We start from the raw sequence: 6,828 nt of genomic DNA on the forward strand, positions 1-6,828 counted from the left end.
TGCAACAAGTGAGACCCAGGCCATTGATCCGTAGGAAGGCCTGCAGCAAGTGAGACCCAGGCCATTGATCCATAGGAAGGCCTGCAGCCAGTGAGACCCAGGCTAATGATCCGTAGGAAGGCCTGCAGCCAGTGAGACCCAGGCTAATGACCTGTTGGAAGGCCGGGGTTCTCCATTAGGGGCCTCCTACCCGGGAAGTTGTAAACTAACCCCTGTGCACCGGTACGAGTCATGGATTTGGGTCCAGGACAGTAATTGAGTACCGGTACCGTTAGGACATACCTGGTTAGAAACGGCAGATACCGTACCGCTAGATTAAGTGAAGTTGTTTGTTTGGTACAACCTATCTAGTTTGAATTGCACTGAGTACGATCTACTTGCTATAAGAATGCTGATATATTGAAATGTGTGCATTTGATTGATTTTGTTATTGCAATAACCTGTTTGACCCGCAGCTGTGACGTACCCTCTTGCCAGAGGGCGAGCAATAAAATCTCAACCTGTTCAAGTATATCAGCTCCCTAGACTCCGTGTCCACATTGCTGCCTAATCCCCTGGATCAAAAGACCCTATTTTCTTCGGGTACCACAATTGGCGTCATACGAACAGGATCCAGGGTACAATTGGGAAGCAATAAAGGATGGAAGAACCAGCGGCACCAGTGGTGCCAGCGCCACCGAATGCAAACGCACCGTCAGGAGGGGAACCCCAACAAGAACAGCCCGCACCACCGGGGGTCACACACATCACGCTCCCGTATCACTTCGGGGCCCCGTGGATGCCGACCTACAGCGGGGATGCAAACAATTCGTCAGGAGCGACGTTCGCACAGTTTGAATACAAAATAGAATCGATGTCTCTACATCCTTCAAGAGCAACAGACGATAGAGATATTGATAGGACAGCTGACTGGATCCGCCCTACGTGAGGTGATGTCATGGCCCCCAGAACATAAACAGACAGTGGAACAGATCCTAAAGGGATTATCTACCACGTTCGAAACAAGAAGTCTCCCAGAACTGAAAGTGAAACTATATGGGAGGAAACAGCAACCTGGAGAAACACTAAGGGACTACGCCTTGAGCTTACAAGAGGCACTAAGAGCCATCAGGGCAGTGGATCCAGAGGAAGTACAGAATGCAGACGAAGTATTGACGGTCCAATTCGTTGAAGGAGCTGCCCAAGAAAACGTCAAGATCCAATTACGATTGTTGAAAACACAGATGCCAGGCAAAACCTTCAGGGACTTCAAGACAGCTGCTATAGCTATTATTGGAAAGCCCAAAGGAAGAGGAGAAGAGTGCCCAGAATCGGTAGGCTCCAGAGAAGGAGTGAACCCCACTGGAACCACAGCCAGTGACGCAGACAGAACAAAGTGGACCCAAGACTTGGCCGTACAGAGTGGTCAACAGGCCGCCGGAGACTCAATGCAAATGCTCGAGAGACAAATGGAGGAACTGGTCGTGGGGATGGCGGAGATCCAAAGAGAGATGCACCAGATGGCAAGATCATCAGCACCCAGCTATGAGGAACCAAAGTGGAGGGCCGAAAGACCAGGACCGGCCCGAAGCAAGTGGGGACAACCTCAGGAGCATGGACGACGATCTCCCGACCAGCTTGACAAACAGGAATGGCTACCAAAATATGTTGGCCAATGCCCCATGATCGAGATCGAAATCAACGGAGTCACCCTACCGGCCCTGTTAGATACAGGATCCCAGGTCACCACTGTCCAATGGGTCGAATTTGCCAAACACTGGAAAACAGAAGAAATCCTGACACCGCCGCCGGCATGGCTGAACCTGTTAGCCAGCAACGGGCAGAATATTGACTGCTGTGGGTATTGGGAGGCCGGGATCAAAATCGGACGAACCCAACTGCCCAAACAAGGATGCTTGATCACTACCTTTGAAGATAAGTGGCTACCGCCCATTATAATGGGAATGAACATCCTCAGAAACTGCCCCGAAGAATTAATCTCGACACTGAAGCAAGAACTGTTCACCCACAATCAGACGGAGAAACGAACCCTGCAACACACCATCTGCGCCCAGAGGAACCAGGCGGGGGAGAAAGTGCTGGCTACACAGGTACAGGGAACTGTCAAGTGGTTTAATGCTCGAAGTGGATATGGCTTCATCAACAGGAATGACACAAAAAGAGATGTCTTTGTCCACCAGACGGGCATAAAGAGAGACAACCCCCGGAGGATTCTGCATAGTATTGAAAATGGCGAGTCGGTGGAATTTGATGTGGTAGAAGGAAAAAAAGGAGCGGAGGCAGCAGACGTGACTGGCCCCGGAGGTGTACCAGTTAAAGGGAGCTGGTTTACTCCCAACAGATGTCGGTTCCGCAAGCATTTTTACCGACCAAGAAGGGAGGATGCGGCCGAATCTGGCGACGAGTGCGTAAGTAGGAACCAGGAGAACTTAAACCAAATGTTGGTGCGCGAGGACACGCCCATGAAAAGTGTGGGTGAATGTGGCACCCTGCAGCGGGTGCCACTAAGGAATCCTCTGAGGATTAACCCCCCAGCAGGGAAGGGGTTAATCCCTCTCACGGCGCCGACGCTGAGGGACGGGAGCGCGCATTACCCGGCAGGCCAGGGGAGAGGGAGCCTGCCGGGGATTGGCTGGAGAGGTCGGGCGCGAAGAGGAGAGGAGGAGGAAGGGAGGAGAGGCGACGGCAGGAGAAGGAAGAGCTCCCGTGGAGGAGTGACGCGGGACCTGGCTGAGACCAGAGGGGAGGCAGGTCGAGCCCCGGAGTGTAACCTAGCAGCAGCGGCGGGGGTGACGTCAGCAGCCGCCAGGAGCTGCGGGAGCCAAGTGCGCACAGGGGCGCTGATTGACAGGCCATCCACAGCAGAGAGCCACAGCAGGGAGCGACAGAGGGGGAGGAAGGAGGCACCCTGGGGAGCAGCAACGGAGCGGGGCACACCAGGAGGACCGGTGTCCAGCATCCGGCCTCAACAGAGAGAAGAGTGAAACAACAGGGGGCATCGCCCCACAGGTAGATCACCCCCATATTGACCTCTGTGACCCTGGGAGGGTGTCCCCACAGCTAGTACCTGCAGGACTGTTACCTGGGCTCCAATTCCCGACTAGAGAGGGGCTGACTCTTGCTGCTAAGTGTTCCTTTTATGTAGCCAATATGGCAGCCAAGAGAGAGACAGGTGGAGACTCAACAGGGATCCCTGACCCCTGCGGCCACCCATTTGAGGCTTGCTAATTCACCATGGCCCATACATCTGGACACTTATCCTAACAGTCCCATTGATTTGTGAGGGAACAGTGCCACCTTGTGGCCAGACTGGATAATACCCTGCAGCAAGTGAGACCCAGGCCATTGATCCGTAGGAAGGCCTGCAGCAAGTGAGACCCAGGCCATTGATCCGTAGGAAGGCCTGCAGCCAGTGAGACCCAGGCTAATGATCCGTAGGAAGGCCTGCAGCCAGTGAGACCCAGGCTAATGACCTGTTGGAAGGCCGGGGTTCTCCATTAGGGGCCTCCTACCCGGGAAGTTGTAAACTAACCCCTGTGCACCGGTACGAGTCATGGATTTGGGTCCAGGACAGTAATTGAGTAACGGTACCGTTAGGACATACCTGGTTAGAAACGGCAGATACCGTACCGCTAGATTAAGTGAAGTTGTTTGTTTGGTACAACCTATCTAGTTTGAATTGCACTGAGTACGATCTACTTGCTATAAGAATGCTGATATATTGAAATGTCTGCATTTGATTGATTTTGTTATTGCAATAACCTGTTTGACCCGCAGCTGTGACGTACCCTCTTGCCAGAGGGCGAGCAATAAAATCTCAACCTGTTCAAGTATATCAGCTCCCTAGACTCCGTGTCCACATTGCTGCCTAATCCCCTGGATCAAAAGACCCTATTTTCTTCGGGTACCACACAAGGGCCCTTATTCTGATTGACGCGTACTTTTCCGCATACTTTCGGATCGCGTCTTTACGGCGTCTGCGCATGCGTGGAGAACGCAACGCGCATGTGCCACGCCTTGACTCCGTACCTGTTCGGGCAAATCCCGTACAAAACTGTTCACCGCAATCAGTCGGGAAATATGGGCGTATTATGGGCGTCATGCGGAATGACACATGGGCGTAGTTTCAAAGTGGGCAAAACGGGGCGGAAACATGGGCGGACACGGGGGAGTACACTTATGTTGGGGGGCGTGCATTCGGATACCACTCCGAATGCACGCGAACAAAAAGGGAAGAAATGTGCGGTGTCCAAAAGGCTAGTATTGCTTAGCGGACACCACTCGTTCCTGCGGTAGGCGAACGGACCGCCTAATGACTACAAGCATTAACACCTGAACCCAATAGAATCGACTCCTTTACTCATTACTCACTAATAGGACGCTTGTCAGTGCTTTAATTGAAACCATTGCACTTCAATTGCTGTAAGGGTTAATGTGTGCAATGCATGTGTTAGGCATGCTTGTAAGGATATATTGGCATCTAATTGATTCCAATTCCAAATAAGCATTTTTGTATGAGGATAGGTAATTGAATAAGTGGGTCATGTGATGTATTGCAGAATAGACATAATAGTGGGTTGTTTGGCGTAAATACACCGCTTACGTGCGGAAGCACCGCTTGCCTCCCGTTCGGATGCGGTATTCCCGTGCATACTCTGTAATACTCTGTAATACCGTGCAGAATCGGAGTGATTCTCCCGCACACGCATGGTTTGTATGTCGTCCGTAAACACGCCCTGTTCTTAAAGAGTGAGTCCGTCCGAATGCGGAGGACACGTGGGCGTTTCTACGGACGATGGCCGCACGCGGCAGCACACCATGGCGTGCGGACCGCACCGTAAGAATTCGGGAATATCCGCACCGATCAGAATAAGGGCCAATATGCACTGTTTCGCATTTTTTGAAAGCCTCAGTCTGTTTATATAGAGGCACCTGTAGTCATTAACCAGATTTTTAAAGTGTGTCCATTTCTGGGTCTATCTTGTTTTAGGCACTTAGAAGTGGGGTTTGGCTGGAGGGATGTATATTATCTTAATTTTTTTTTTGTCATAAAATAACATGAATGTAATCATTAAAAATATAACTGTATATAATGGGCATAATAACTGTATATAATGGGCATAACACTGTGTATAATCATGTATTGTATTATCATGACATTTTGGGGGATTGCTTGGTAAAAAGGTTTCAGGATTTACTGTGAGGTCAAATCGTGACCTGGTCGAGTGCTGGAGGTGATAGAGTCGCGAGTCACTTGTATAGGTGTAAAAGAGATTTTGATTTGGGACTCCGCGGATCCAAGAAGAAGAAGGGGGATGAGCAAATCAGTACTGTGGCAGGAAGTGACTGCTTGATGACATCCAGGAGTAGCACTTACCTGCCCGAAGAAGAATCATGCCGTGAGGTCTGCCAGCGTCGCTGGATCGTTGGATGCGTAATATGCACTGTTTCTCATTTTTTGAAAGCCTCAGGGGGAGATTGTCTAAGGTGGAAATGCGGTAAAAACCCCGTTATCTGGGATTTTACCGCATTTCGGGATGCTCTAAGCATCCCCCGCTGGATTACCGCGGCGGGTGACATCGCCAGAAAAATCTGGCGATGCCCCATAGAAGCCAATGGGCTTCTAACGCGAACCCACTGCCGCCCCGCACGGACCCCCGCCACCCAGCACGGACCCCCGCCGCCCCGCATTGCCCCCTCACCTGTGTCCGGGCAGCACAGAGCTGTGCTGCCTGGACTTGTGACCTCCTCCCGGCACTGATCCTCTTCCGGGTGCAGGGAGGAGGAGAACCCGGCGCAACAGCGCCGGGTGTGGGAGGGAGGGGAGAGCTGCCGGGACCTGCTGTGACCCTGCGACTCTCACCGCAAAGGACAGCTCTTAAAGAAAGAGCTGTCCTTTGCTATAATTATCGCATATATTTGTTTTGTCATAAAATAACATGAATGTAATCGTTAAAAATATAACTATATATCGGGAATAATAACTGTATATAGCGGGCATAATACTATGTATAATCATGTACTATATAATAATGAATGTAATTGTTAAAAATATAACTGTATATAACGGGAATAATAACTGTATATAGCGGGCATAATACTATGTATAATCATGTACTGTATAATAATGAATGTAATTGTTAAAAATATAACTGTATATAACGGAAATAATAACTGTATATAGCGGGCATAATACTGTGTATACATGTAATCATGTACTGTATAATCATGACATTTTTGGGATTGCTTGATAAAAAATCTTTCAGGATTTACCGTGAGGTCAAATCCTGACCTGGTCGAGTGCTTGAAGGGATAGAGTCGCGAGTCACTTGCAGAGGTGTAAAAGTGATTTTGATTTGGGACTCCGCGGATCCAAGGCCTTGTAGGATGAAGGGGGATGAGCAACTCAATAATCAGTACTGTGGCAGTAAGTTACTGCTTGATGACATCCAGGAGTAGCACTTATGTGCCCAAAGAAGGGTCACGCCGTAAGGTCTGCCAGAGTCGCTGGATCGTTGGATGGGCAATATGCACTGTTTCTCATTTTTTGAAAGCCTTAGTCTGTTTATATAGAGGCTCCTGTAGTCATTAACCAGATTTTTAAAGTGTGTCCATTTCTGGGTCTATCTTGTTTTAGGCACTTAGAAGTGGGGTTTGGCTGGGGGGATGTATATTATCTTAATTTTTTTTTTTTTGTCATAAAATAACATGAATGTAATCGTTAAAAATATAACTGTATATAATGGGCATAATAACTGTATATAATGGGCAAAACACTGTGTATAATCATGTATTGTATTATCATGACATTTTGGGGGATTGCTTGGT

Source organism: Crinia signifera, unplaced genomic scaffold, assembly GCF_055691185.1.
Source record: "Crinia signifera unplaced genomic scaffold, ASM5569118v1 HAP2_SCAFFOLD_85, whole genome shotgun sequence".
Classification (NCBI taxonomy): domain Eukaryota; kingdom Metazoa; phylum Chordata; class Amphibia; order Anura; family Myobatrachidae; genus Crinia; species Crinia signifera.